Source organism: Panulirus ornatus, chromosome 9, assembly GCF_036320965.1.
Source record: "Panulirus ornatus isolate Po-2019 chromosome 9, ASM3632096v1, whole genome shotgun sequence".
Classification (NCBI taxonomy): domain Eukaryota; kingdom Metazoa; phylum Arthropoda; class Malacostraca; order Decapoda; family Palinuridae; genus Panulirus; species Panulirus ornatus.
The window spans coordinates 60516221-60529901 of record NC_092232.1 but is presented as its reverse complement, the minus strand read 5'-3'; the positions used below and the strand labels follow the sequence as shown (position 1 = coordinate 60529901).

Here is a 13681-nt window from a genome sequence, read left to right as displayed (position 1 = left end):
GGTATTAGTTACATTATTGACCTTTGTGTCAATGTCATCTCCGGATATATCCAGGACGGCTTGTCTTGAGAATGACCTCCAGTCTGCTTTATTATAATTGAATCTGATCGGAGACGGTCTGGTACACTTGTCGCATGTATAAGGAAGACAGATTGGGAAGTGGTCACTTCCCAAGAAGTCGTCATAAGTACCCCAGGTGATGTCATTTAGTATATCCGGGGATGACAAAGATAGGTCGATGGCAGAGATGTTTCCTGTCCGATCATTTACATGAGTTCCATTACCATCTTTCAGAAGAGAGAGATTAGAATTGATGATATAATTTACCATTTGTTTTCCACGAAAGTCTGCCAGTATACCTCCCCACTGATGATGATGAGCGTTGAAGTCTCCAAGCATTAGTTTCGTGTGGGGTAATTGACTAAAGAGTAAAGTGAACTCATTATCATCAAGTGCATTGGAACCGGGACAGTAAATTGAACAAATGGCCAGGTACGTGTTATTAAATTCTACTCTACATACGACAGCTTCTAGAGTAGAATTTAAAGTCACTCCTGTACATAGATGGCTACCCCATGATCTTCTATACGGGTGATAGTTATCTAAAACAACACAATCTTCGACTGAGCTGTTCAGATTGGTCTCTTGTAGACAAATAACGGATGGTCTATATAATGCAAGCAACAGTGACAGTTGTGCTTGCTTATTCCTAAGACCTCTACAATTCCACTGAATGATATTAAATGCGTTGTGTTGAGATTTCTGTAGTGGGCCAACTTTGTGAGCCGTTCTTTTGGACTTGGGCGAGTTCCCAGGGGAACGGGATCGGCTCCTGATGGTGGGGACGGTATTGTCGTCCATCGATTCCACCGAGGAAGACTTCATCATGGAGGAAGACCTACTCGTTGGAGCCACAGGAACGACCACCTGCCACACAGTTTCTTTTGTAACTTCATCTTGTCCTCTCACATTGTTGGGGCAAACAGAGCAGCAGGTGGCTCTTGAGTACAAGTCTTTGTGGGTATTATCGTCAGAGTCAGTGTCAGTGTCGCTCTGATTCGTTATAGATTCATCGGGAGTGATGGGTCGTGGTTGGTTCAGCAGTTCCCGTGGCAATTGTAACCATGACCAGCTTACATTTCAATGCCATAGCATAGGACTCATTGGGTTTGGGAGTCTGGTGAGTCTCCTTCCTCCTCTTCCTTGCTTCATCATATGAAATGTTCTCCTTTGCCTTAACTGTCCAGACTTCCTTCTCAAACTTGTACCGAGGACATTCTCGGTACGAGCTTGGGTGGTTGCCTCCCCCCACAGTTAACGCACAGTACCACCTTGGCTGTACAATGGTCAGCAACATGGTCCACGCTGGCACACTTTCCACATCGAGATGAAAAAGTACAAGACTTTTTACCATGATCAAACCTTTGGCATTTAAAACATGGCAAGATATTCGGTATGTAAGGTCTCACAGCTCCCTAACCTAACCTACGGCAATATCCTTTGGCAATTTGGATTTCCGAAAGTTAGAGTGATCAGGTGGGTTGTACGTGGCTCGCCGTCAATAAGTTTTGTGTTAAGTCGAGCAGCGATCACTTCCTCGTCTGCAAGTTCATTTACTATGTCGTCCTCACTCATGCCCATGACGTCAGGACAGAAGATTACTCCTCTGCATGAGTTCATGGTCACCGGAATGGAAGCCACAACATCGTAAACATGAATTCTTTCAGCTTTAGCAAGTCTGCCCCTTGATTTCATGACTTAACTTTAAGAAGAAGGTCACTACTAGCCAGTTTCCTTACCATATCAACAGCACCAGCCTGGCTGTCAATCACTTTCTTAATGAAGAAGGGGTTGAGGGAAGCGTTGAACCGGTCACATGTAACATCACAAATTCTGCATTTGTGGACTTAATGTCCAGCGTAGGTCGGTCAACACCACTACCCACTACGGCAGTAGTGAGTGGTTGGCTTACTAGAGTCCATACCAGTGGGGCTAGACCCCAGATTCTGGGGTGGCGTGTGGTACCACCCCACACAAAAGGTACTTGTAACACCTTACATCTTCTCTAAGACAATATACGAGGCAGCTGATCAGACAGACAAGCGCCCCACAGTAGCGCCGGCTGGACGTACCAAACTGGGTTAAGTTCTCCTGCTGTCACCTCTCGATTGGTCGCACAATTGTGTCCAATCAGCCTTCGTGAAATGTACCGGTGGTCCAGCAACACCAGACACACCGGTCAACACACACTTGTCTGTAAACACAAAAAGAGAAGGTTAAACACAGAAAATAAACACAAATAGAATTTAGAGAAGCAAATGGGGAAATGCTTCACTAAGCTAAAGAGCTAAGCTAATCATAAAAAAAACGGTAAATAAGCTAACCCCACTTTTACCAGTTCTGCAGGGAACACTATGAATTATGAATGATGATAGAAAACTCCCTTCCAAGGATGGGGGGGACGGAGGGGAGAGGGGGGGGGGGGGGAAGAGCAAGAGTTGTTAGAGGAAGTGAATTTTAGAAGGAGGAAAAGAGCCAGGGCTTAACCCAGCTTGCATCGGAATGATATGATAACTAGGACAGAGATGATGAGTGGAGGGCGTGGGATTTTTCTTTTCTTTTTTAGGATATAGGAGGAGATGGATCGTATCTCTGGTAGATAGAAACTGATTTTGCCTAGACGTTCCCTACACGGACTTAGCAGCAAGATCTATAGTAGTTTTTAGTTTTTAATATATGGTCACTGGATGTTGTTCAGGATGAATATTGAACATGTTATCTGGGTGAGCTATTCCCAGGAGATTGTTGAAGTAATCGGTGTATTTGAAATCTCTCTACTTGTCCTTCAGACAATTTCCTCCAACAGATGTTTAGTGGAGGCAGTCGTGCTCTCCTATGAAGTTCTGTGTTCCTGATGAACTCGTGCCATTTGATGTTACAAACCCAACGTAGAGCTTTATTCTGAATTATTGGAGTGCACGGATATTGGATTTAGCCCCGAGTTTAAGAGCTGAAGGGGCATAAGTGATAAGAGGTCGTATTAATGCTTTGTAGAGGTGCAATTTGATTTTGAATTCCGCCTATCTAAATCTATACAATTTTACGAGATCCGCTCTCGCAATACCGATCTAGATTGTATATGTCGGTTCAGTCTCAGGTATACATCATACTTAAGGCCCAGGACAGTGTTGGTGTTTGAGATTGGTTAAATGTCGGTGTATACGGGAGTGTAGGTAGACATTAGTTATGTTGTATCTCTGACGTACATTAAAGAAGGATATGTTGGATTTTGCAGGATTAGTTTTAATCCTCCATTTTAACTCCCAAAGCAAAACGTGGTCAATTTCCTGTTGGGTTCTATTGATTAAGTGTGTGAGGGATGTGGCTCTGATTAGCTATGTGACATCATCTGCATATTGGAGAGTGATGGAGTCCAGGTGTATAGGATTGGGAAGATCATTTGAGTAGAGTGTGTAGAGAGTGGGGGCCAGCACGGAGCCTTGAGGTACACCGGCATTGAGGAAGAAGTAGTTTAAGTGTTTCTGTATTTGATTCGTGTTTTTTTTGTTGCTAAGATAGAGAGAAGCTTAATGGTGGGTCGTGGGAGTTGGAATTGGGTGCTTAGTTTATACCACAATCCATCGTGCCACACGGTGTCAAAGGCTTTTTCAACATCTTTTGTGATTAGTGCGGTCATTTTGTGTGTCCGCGTGTTGTTTCTTATGTAGTTCGTAATGATGTTGAGTTCATCTTGTGTGGAGCGATGTTGGTGAAAGCCAAACTGTTTGTGTGAGAGTAGGTTGTTGTTTGTAAGGTGTTGTCTAAGTCTGTTGCTTAAGATTCTTTCAAATGTCTTCCCAATGGACTCAAGTAGGCTGATGGGTCTGTTGTTCATTGGGTCTCTGTTGGATTTGTTGGGTTTAGGTATCATTGTGGTTGTTGCCGTTTTGAAGTCCGCGGGAAAATAGCCAGAGGCTAGTGCTGCGTTGAAGAGGAAAGTGATGGCTCTAATAGTGTTGTTAGGGAGATGTGTAAGTAGTTGGTAACCAATGCCTGAATTACTTTGGGTGATTTGAGGAGGAAGAATTTGACCTCGCTCGATCTTATTGGAGTTGTGAGAAGGTGGCCGTGTGAAAGCGATTGGAGGTGTATGATCTGTTCTGGGTAGAAGTGACTGGGACTGTTTTGCATGTGTTGTGTGACAATTCTAGTGTTTTCGTACGCCAGAGGGTGAGGGGGGTGAGGGTGAAAGATACCTTCCCAGTGTTTTTGAAAAATGTTGGCAATGTCTTGTGGGTTATGGTGTAGAGTGTTGTCATTTAGTCCATTAAAGTCTGTTTTCGGTATTCCTTTGAGTTTTCGGATTCTGTTCCAAAACTCTTGAGGAGATTTGATTCAGTGTTGTTCTGTTGTGGTGATAAGAGATTTCCAGTGTCTATTGTGGTCTACTAGAAGGCTGTTGAGTGTGTGGTTTCGTAGGGATGTGAGGTCCCACTGTACTAGGCCCAAACGATGTCTGTTTTGTTCAAAGCGTCGACGGTAGCACGAGAGAAGTCTTGTTGTTTTGGGAGAAGGGAAGAAGGAGTATCTTGAATTAAATGAAGATTTGGGAATAGATATGTTAGCTGCCTGTATGATTGTTCCATGTATATGTTCTATTTCTGTGTTTGTTAGTGTTATTGGGTGATTTTCGTAGTTTGTGGTGTAAGTGCAGTTGGAGAGAGTGTTTTGAAGCTCTCCCAGTCTGCTCTTTTGTAGTGGTAGTGTGAGGGTGATGGGACGAGGATAGGGTTACACTAGAGATGAAGAAATATAGGGATGTGGTCGGAACCACACAGTGGTCATGGAGACAAGAGATTGGGAAGAAAATTACTGGCTCTGTTGGAGAAGACAAGGTCAGGTCTGCCTTTTCCTCCTGGGCCAGTGAAGACAGTGTGGAGGTAAGGTCCTAGGAAATTAAGACGTTTGTAAGAGTATAAAGCGAATAAGTCATCACCATGAGAATTGTTTCTGCTGTGGTGGAAGGTTCTGTGTTGGGAGTTGAGGTTAGCTAGAAGGTAGACTGGGATATGTGTGTAATTGAATACTGTGTAGAGATCATGGATTGGAATGGTAGTGTTGGGTCGAGAGTATGTAGTGCAGAAGATAATGAAGCCATGTATTGTGTTTATCTTAACTGCTAGAAAGTGTTCGTATTGCCATGAGATGGCGAGGTATTCGTGTTCGATGGTGTTGTGTATGAGAATGGCGACTCCCTCGTGTCTACTGTCTGGAGACTGTCGTGATGTATACCCGTAATGTCTAATTTTGTATCCGTTGGTGATACATGTGCTGTTAAGTATCACGACATCGTGTCTCTTCTCTTCGAGAAGTGTGGCAATCAGATAACGGCTACTGTGATAGCTGAGCACGTTGAACTGCAATATCTTAAGCATTTACGATTTTTGGAAGTTTATCGGCCTTCTGCATCTAGTGTCGATGTAGGCCGTTGACCCAACGTTTGAGTATTTCAATTGTACCATGTTTCTAGTCTTGGGTCGGGATATATCTGGTGGGGGGAGAGGAGAGGGGAGAGGAGAGAGGAGAGGGAAGGGGAGAGGAGAGGGAGAGGGGTCAACGTCGACGATTTGAATGCCGAGTTTGACCGGAGGAGGGTTGTCAGGTGTGGCAAGGTCAGGTTCTGGGGCTCCTCTGGGAGGGTTAGGCGCAGGAAGGGAGGAGGTGGTTGGAGGGGGGATTGGTGAGTGGAGGTTCTGGGGGAACTGTCGTGGTGGTGGAAGTTGGGACGGTGGGGGTGGGAGAGGAATCGGTATTTGGAGAGACAGTAGGATTGTTGGTGTTGGGTTGGGGGGGTTGTGGATGGAGTTGTGTTAGGGGGTGCGGAGGGGGTATTGGAAGTTGGGAGGGTGACAGGTTGAGTAGTTGGGGGAGAGTTGGAAGTGTTACTGGGGGTCTCCTGGGATACGTTTTCGTTAGGGGACAGGGTGGCGGACGAGACAGGGGTCGGTGAGGGATGGTTGGTGGCGGGGGAGCTGAGGAGTTCAGGTGGAGTTCGTACATTGGGTAGGTTGTTATGAGCAAGAAGCAAATCGAAAATTCTGATGAATTCCGACTTATCTTCCCCGCTCAGGAACAACGCTTTTAGGTAGCACGCATGCATCCTACCTTGTAGGGTGAGGAGGTCTGAAGAATTAGTAGTTGGGGTAGGAGAAGCTTGGGTGGCAGGGGGAGGAGCAGCAGCAGCAACTGTTGCGTAGAGGTGAGGGTTTGTGGAAGGAGGTGAGTTGGATTTTTGTGCCTGACGCACTGGGCGGAGTTGCTCCTTCTTACGTGGGGACAGCCCAGATACAGCAACGTGTTCACCTTTACAGTTGACACACTTCGCTGCCTGAACCTTGCACTCACGAAAACCATGACCAGTTTCCGCGCATTGACTACAGGTTTGGTGGGGTTCTTTACAGTTCTTAGTCTCATGTCCGTATTTCAGACATTTGAAACATTGTTGTACGTCGAGATGTTCATCTTTCTTCAGGGATTTTGCAGGCACAGAGATCATGGGGAACAGGACTCCCCGGGAGAGCAGACGATCGGCCTCGGTCGGGTTTGAACATTGTATCTTTATTGATCTGGAGTTATTCGGTTTATAGACGTTGATGACATTAACGTCATTGTTTTCGCCATTGATGGCTTCAACAATCTCCGAAGGGCTGAGGGACAAGATAGATTCATCAACATTGTAGGCAATAATAGTACATCTAGCTTGAAGGGGCAGCGGTCCTGAACGATTTGGTAGTTTTTTTAGCTAGTTCATCAAGGAGAGGCTTAGATAGGATTCTATCTAAATCACTATCTTTGCCCAAGCAAATCTTAAACTGGTATTTGTTCGAGGGGAATTGAATGACCCTAGTAGGACTGATCTCAGTGGTCTTAAAGACGATGGACAGGAGTTCGAACGTGGAAGGAGGGGGACAATCAGTTTTGAGGGATTTTAGACGTATGTCGGGCGGCATGTTGGTGGCATCAGTGTCCTAGTGCGAGAAAACGTGAGTGAGGGAGGCTCGACGGTCCAAGGTAGGGGAGAGGTAAGAGATAGTGTGAGGGTCTCCACCCCGTCAGGTGAGAACAGGTCCACTCCAGCCTCCACTCCTCAGGAAAATGAGTTTTCCAGAATGGGGTGGGGAAGCTGGGGTAGAGATTGCTCAAGCCAAACGGTCGAGAGATGGATGATGGATGATACAAAAATAGAAAATAAAAAAGACATGTGAAGATGGAGTGGAGGCAACGCGGGGGTGTGGGGAGCAGCGAGGGTGGTGAGGGAACAGCCTGCCGGCGTCGTCACCGTAACGGTCTCCCGCGGGAAGGACCAACGCGGGAGGCAACGTTACAATCCACTTCTTTCTTCGGTCTTCTCTCTTTTGTCTTCTTTCTTCTGTCTTCGTGGGATCTGGCGGTTAATCCTCCATCAACCACGTGGTTAACACATGGCCGAGATGTCGTTAAGATTAACATATCTAACATAAAGATTTCTATTTTGCAGATGAATGTTTTACGTGTAGAAATTTGTAATATCTTCAATACCATAAAGATAATTGTGTCATTATCTATGTTGCAGGCTTTTCATCCGGGTTTTACATACTGAAAAAAAGTATTGTTTAGAGAAAAGTAATGTAATTATTATTAACACAAGGTTCATGGATTCTAAGTTATGAGTTTCTACTCTTCAAAATGTTAGGATCATCCGCTGAGAAAACTTTGAAAAAACAGACTTTTATTTTGTGTGATGAGAACTAATGAAAGATTATTTACATTTTCCTTAAGAATATTCTTTATGAGTCAAATGAAAGTATTTTGTTAGATAAAAAACTTTCATCATTAACAACGAGAGATAAACAATCAATAATCATAAACTTTATCTTTCATGAATTAAAGTTCATCAAATGACAGATAAAGATTATTATACACAATTTCTAGCAATCTTATTGACATCATAAAACCAAATATGATTCATGAATTTTTCAAATCATCAAAAGTAAAAAGAAGTCGTCCGGAGGTGACTTGTTACCCCCGGTGTAAACACTTATTGGCGGAATCCGGTAACACCTCTTGAATAGCATGTGGAAGACAGAGTAGAGTGGCTAGGCTGTGGAGCATGTTCTCCACTTCAACTGACTAATGATATGTTAAGACAACACAAACCACATACATCCATTGTGAGGATGGAATCAGGGATGAAACATCTATAACTAGAAAGGTTAAAGATACAAAGATGGTGAAATACCTTTACCCAGGATCAGTAGCACCTGTGGTAATGGACACACCTTTGTAATGCTTGATCACTTTCAACTGATCAACTTTAATACGAAACTCTTAGGTATTGTCCCTCAGGAAAACTTTTTATAAATATTTATAAAACACATATATATGTTAGATATACACTATCTCTAGAATATATCTTTACCTGGGACGTGTAACACTTGTGTGGATAGACACAACTTTGTAATGCATGATCCATTACACGAAATGAACTTCACTAACGAAGAGTTATACAACACGTCGTTGGAGAACATTAATCAAATACCTATACAGAATTTTTGTTAGATAAAAGACATTCTTGGTAGTAAACATAAGAAATGATGACGAAAGAAAAGGTACGTTGAGAGAAATATTTTGTTAAAAGATGAAATACTCCTGCCTTAAACTAGCTCTTTTTTCGTTTTTTTTTTTCAGATACCCAGAGGAAAATATAATATGTTTTGTGGTTTGTTTATATATATGGTTATGTTTTTCACAATTCTTTTGATATTTAATCTTTTAGGATTCAAGCTTAAAGATCTTGGTTCTGAACAACCATTATAATGCAACACAATACATATTTATCATAAACAATTCATTTATCACAATAACCATTAAGTTTGTACCAGAGTCTTTAAGTCCTCAATCACGCTTGGTAATATATAAGAAAATTTTCCGCCACTGACAAGTGGGTCCGTGGTGTAGTGGTTAACACATCTGTCTCGTAAACAGTTGGTCCGGGTTCGATTCCCGGCGGGGCCTTTGTTTTCAGTATTTCTTGTGGTCATAAATACTCGTAGGCAGGTCCTCCGTCTCTCTCTCTGTCTGTCTGTCTGTCTGTCTGTCTCTCTCTCTCTCTCTCTCTCTCTCTCTCTCTCTCTATCAGCCGACGGACAAGTTGATATGCACTGGGTGGGTGGGTGTGTGGGTGGGGTGCAGAGTGGCTCACCGTCATATGGCAAGAACTTCATCGCTCTCACTCAGTCACGCAATCTACATTCATAGTGGCTGGCTGGGGAGAGAGAGAGAGAGAGAGAGAGAGAGAGAGAGAGAGAGAGAGAGAGAGAGAGAGAGAGAGAGAGAGAGAGAGAGAGAGAGAGAGAGAGAGAGAGTTCTGGCTTATGGGTTCATCTAACAAGATTTTGTCAAAAGGCAAGACATGCGCGTAACGCTCTCTATAGAAAAATATATTGTCACGAAGAAAAAGATCAAAGTGGTGGGAGTAAGGTGTTGTGATGTGTTATGTCTGGGAAGGAGAGGTTGTATGTTTGTGGAGTGAGAGCCAGCAGACAACGTCTGGGTGAGACAGGAAGGTAAGAAAGCTGCCTGAGTCAGAGGAGTGGTAATTAACAGCCACTAAAATGCCTGGAAACTGTAGTGACGTAAGTGACATGGGGGCCTGCATGGGTCTGCTGGTGGTGGCGGGGTTGTCGTCAGAGACCAAATATAAATGTTGATGTTGCATGACATTAAGGTGAGGCTGTTGTGTGGTGTGGCGGGAAAGGTAGTATAATATTGGAAGCTGGTAATGTGGTATCGTACTCAGGCATGAAGCTCTGAAAGATCTGTGTGGCTGAACACGACGGCGCGACCTTCAGGTATTATGATGGCCTGACCTTTGACCTGACCATTTAGGTTATACGTGCATGTATGTACGTAACCGTAAGTATGTTTTCCTTTGTTATGAGTTTGCAGAATACATTTGACCAGCTGGTGACCTCAATGGTATCTGTGCTAAGGCCTGTAGTCAACATTTGGACCTACAAGCATGATAGAAAGTTCTGGAGGCAAGTGTAGAAAAGGAAATTCTTGTGAATATTTCATGTGTGCTTCCATCATGCAGACCACAGTGTTGTTGGGTCAGGCTGGAGGTTTGGAGTGGCAAAGGAGAGACTAGACTTGATGACTTGTGTAAGGGGACGTGAGACTGACGTGGTGCCTCTCCTCTCCTGCTGACTCTAATCCCAAGCCTCTCTCTCCTGTCCTGCCTGACTCTCGTCCCAAGCCTCTCTCTCCTGTCCAGCCTGACTCTCGTCCCAAGCCTCTCTCTCCTGTCCTGCCTGACTCTCGTCCCAAGCCTCTCTCTCCTGTCCTGCCTGACTCTCGTCCCAAGCCTCTCTCTCCTGTCCTGCCTGACTCTCGTCCCAAGCCTTTCTCACCTGTCTTACCTAACTCTCCTCCCAAGCCTCTCTCTCCTGTCAAGCCTGACTCTCGCGTCAAGTCTCTCTCCTGTCCAGCCTGAATCCCGTCACAAAACTCTCTCTCTTGTCCTGCTTGACTCATGTCCCAGGCCTCTATCTCCTCTCCTGCCTGACTCTTGTACCAAGCTTCTCTCTCCTGTCCTGCCTGACTCTCGTCCCAAGTCTCTCTCTCTTGCCCTGCTTGACTCATGTCCCAAGCCTCTATCTCCTCTCCTGCCTGACTCTTGTACCAAGCTTCTCTCTCTTGTCCTGCCTGACTGTTGGTAAGGTTATTCAATGTATGTATGATACATGGTGAGGTGCCTGAGGATTGGTGGAATGCTTGTATAGTGCCATTGTTCAAAGGCAAAGGGGATAAAGGTGAGTGCTCAAATTACAGAGGTATAAGTTTGTTGAGTATTCATGGAGATTATATGGGAGAGTATTGATTGAGAGGGTGAAGGCATGCACAGAGCATCAGATTGGGAAAGAGCAGTGTGGTTTCAGAAGTGGTAGAGGATGTGTGGATCAAGTGCATGCTTTGAAAAATGTATGTGAGAAATACTCAGAAAAGCAAATGGATTTGTACGTGGCATTTATGGATCAGGAGAAGGCATATGATAGAGCTGATAGTGATGGTCTGTGGAAGGTATTAAGAATATATGGTGTGGGAGGCAAGTTGTTAGAAGCAGCGAAAGTTTTCATCGAGGATGTAAGGCATGTCTTCGAGTAGGAAAAGAGGAAAGTGATTGGTTGTCAATGAATGTCGGTCTGCGGGGTTGTTAGGGAGGTGAATGCAAGAGTTTTGGAGAGAGAGGCAAGTATGAAGTCTGTTGTGGATGAGAGAGCTTGGGAAGTGAGTTAGTTGTTGTTCGATGATGATACAGCGCTGGTGGCTGATTCATGTGAGAAACTGCAGAGACTGGTGAATGTGTTTGGTAAAATGTGTGAAAGAAGAAAGCTGGGAGTAAATGTGAATAAGAGCAAGGTTATTAGGTACAGTAGGGGTGAGGGACAAGTCAGTTGGGAGGTACATTTAAATGAAGAAAAACTGGAGGAAGTGAAGTGTTCTAGATATCTGGGAGTGGATTCGGCAGCGGATGGAACCTTGGAAGCGGAAGTGAGTCATAGGGTGGGGGAGGGGGTTAAAGTTCTGGGAGCGTTAGAAATGTGTGGATGGTGAGAACGTTATCTCGGAAAGCAAAAATGGGTATGTTTGAAGGAATAGTGGTTCCAACAATGTTATATGGTTGCGAAGCGTGGGCTATAGATAGAGTTGTGCGCAGGAGGGTGGATTTGTTGGAAATAAGATGTTTCAGGACAATATGTGTGTTAGGTGGTTTGATCGAGTAAGTAATGAAAGGGTAAGAGAGATGTGTGATAGTAAAAAGAGTGTGGTTGAGAGAGCAGAAGAGGGTGTTTTGAAATGGTTTGGTCACATGGAGAGAATGAGTGAGGAAAGATTGACAAAGAGGATATATGTGTCAGAGTTGGAGGGAACGACTAGAAGTGGGAGACCAAATTGGAGGTCGAAAGACGGAGTGAAAAAAATTTTGAGTGATCGGGGCCGGAACATACAGAAGGGTGAAAGGCGTGTAAGGAATAGAGTGAATTAGAACGATGCGGTATACCGGGTTCGACGTACAGTCAATGGATTGAACCAGGGTGTGTGAAGCGTCTGGGGTAAACCATGGAAAGTTCTGTGGGGCCTTGATGTGGAAAGGGAGCTGTGGTTTCGTTGCATTATATCTGACAGCTAAAGACTGAGTGTTAACGAATGTGGCCTTTGTTGTCTTTTCCCAGTGCTACCTAGCACACATGCGGGGGGAGGGGGTTGTCATATTCATATGTGGCGGGGTGGCGACAGGAATGAATAAGGGCAGACAGTATGAATTATGTACATGTGTATATATGTATATGTCTGTTTGTGTATATATATGTATACGTTGAGATGTATAGGCATGTACATGTGCGTGTGTGGACGCGTTTGTATATACATGTGTATGTGGGTGGGTTTGGGCCATTTCTTTCGTCTGTCTCTTTGCGCCACCTCGCTAACGCGGGAGACAGCGACAAAGCAAAATAAAATAAATACAGTACTGTGTAGTTGACAACTCTTATATCATGTCCACCATGGTGAACAAATACGATGCTCGTAAATCTAATGATGACTCGGGTGAAGAAGAGGGTGGAAATCGCGACTCAAAGGAGACAGAAAAACCATTGCCATCAGTTGAAGTTAAGTGTGGGGAGCATAGAGTGCAGTATACTTATTGTATATGGTTCAGTCGTCGAGCACCAGGAAAGCAGACTACAACACAAAATTATGACCAGAACCTCAGGTTACTTGGAAGATTTGCATCAGTGGAACAGTTTTGGGGTTACGATAGTCGTTTAGTCCTTCCTGTTGACCTAACTTCACACTCGGATATACATAGTTTTAAGATGGAATAAGGATACATAGTTTTAAAGATGGAATAAAGCCCATGTGAGAAGATGTTGGGAATAAGAATGGGGGGAAATGGATTGTTCGTTTACGTCAAGGACTGGCTTCACGGTGTTGGGAGAATATGATATTGGCAATGCTAGGTGAACAGTTCATGGTTGGAGATGAGATCTTCTGTGGTGCTGTCATATCAGTGAAATTTCAGGAGGACATTATCTCTATCTGGGATCGAAGTGCACAGGACACAGTAACAACAGGACGAATCCGTGACACTTTGAAGCGAGTTCTTAACCTTCCTCTCAATACAGTTATGGAATATAAAACTCATAATGATTCTCTCAAGCACACCCACTCCTCGTCCAGCCTACTGCGGAAACCTGGCCCTCCCATGAGGCATGACTTGCACTGATGTTTCTATCCTCCAGCCACTCCCCAACCCACCCCTACCCCCCCACCCCTGCTTGGAGAGAAGAGATTTTGGGGGAGGAGGAGGGAAGAGGTTGAGACAACCATCATGCTCTATGCATCTGTGTGAGTGAGAATATATCTGTGCCAAGTTGCCGTTGTGGTCATGTACATAGGTGATGTATGTTCTGAATTGTTTACAAAGCAACACATACCTTTTCTCTGATACATTTTTAAAAGCCGACACAGAATTACATGGGAATATCTAAGCTTGTACTCCTTTTAAGAAATATATATCTGTGAACTATACTTCAGCTTTATGCTTAACTCGCTAAAGCTTCTTCAAAGACATGCTTTT

At 44.2% G+C, this 13681-nt stretch overlaps 1 non-coding gene and 1 pseudogene across 1 annotated transcript; both read left to right on the top strand.

Moving 5' to 3' along the window:
- Positions 1-8982: 8982 nt before the first annotated feature.
- TRNAT-CGU (transfer RNA threonine (anticodon CGU)) lies at positions 8983-9054 on the top strand. Its single transcript has one exon. It is a non-coding gene; the product is annotated as a tRNA-Thr (tRNA).
- A 3541-nt stretch (positions 9055-12595) lies between these two features.
- On the top strand, positions 12596-13327 carry LOC139750141 (eukaryotic translation initiation factor 4E type 2 pseudogene; annotated as a pseudogene).
- The last annotated feature ends 354 nt before the right edge of the window (positions 13328-13681 follow it).